This window comes from Penaeus monodon, chromosome 30, assembly GCF_015228065.2.
Source record: "Penaeus monodon isolate SGIC_2016 chromosome 30, NSTDA_Pmon_1, whole genome shotgun sequence".
In the NCBI taxonomy this organism is placed as follows: Eukaryota; Metazoa; Arthropoda; class Malacostraca; order Decapoda; family Penaeidae; genus Penaeus; species Penaeus monodon.
Window position 1 is genome coordinate 33,381,314 of NC_051415.1, and position 673 is coordinate 33,381,986.

The 673-nt window shown below is 53.3% G+C and overlaps 1 protein-coding gene across 1 annotated transcript in view; it reads left to right on the forward strand.

Moving 5' to 3' along the window:
- Positions 1–673, forward strand: part of LOC119592733 (hairy/enhancer-of-split related with YRPW motif protein-like) — a gene marked incomplete in the record, with an annotated part of 11,454 nt that overhangs the window by 2,450 nt on the left and 8,331 nt on the right.

Genomic DNA, 673 nt, shown 5'->3' on the forward strand with positions numbered 1-673 from the left:
TCTTTCCCCCTATTTCCCTCGTTCCCATGCTCTCGTCTCCTTCCCTTTCATTTTCCTCCGTTGTCCTGTACTCTCTCTTTCGTACTTGATCAAAAATACTGATCGGGAAGCACAAAGCCTGTGTTGGCGAATACAAAAAATAAAATGAGATCGGTCATAGATCTGCGTCCGCCGCCCAGACCTACCTGGATCATTAAGAAAAAAAGTCACATTTGAAAAAAATAGGACCTTTCCAGCACAAAACTCCGCCATACCTGATCGTGTGTGCGTCGTCATCCGCCAGAATGGTAACAATGTTCCTCGTTGGCCGCCGAGAATGGCAACAATGGCCCCCGGTGGTCGAGAGTTCCCACGGAAGCAATGCCTGGAGGTCGGGTATGGCCCCGGAATATTGTGACCGTGGGTAGGCTGGAGGCGGCGGGCGTAGGTCGTGTGTAGGCCCCATGGCGGAGCGTGGGCGGGTCGTTGTTGCCGCACAAGACTCACACAAGCAATAGGAAAAGAGAGTTTGGGGGAAACGGGGTCGCCGGTGCACACGCTGGCGGCCGCCGGTATTGTGTGTTGGGCGTCCTTAACCTGGGGCTTCGGGTAGGGAAGCTGGCGGTAACATGTGCGCCCAAACACGAATATGTAAAAGTTCAGAGGAGTAGAATCGGCCACAGGGAAGTAATTT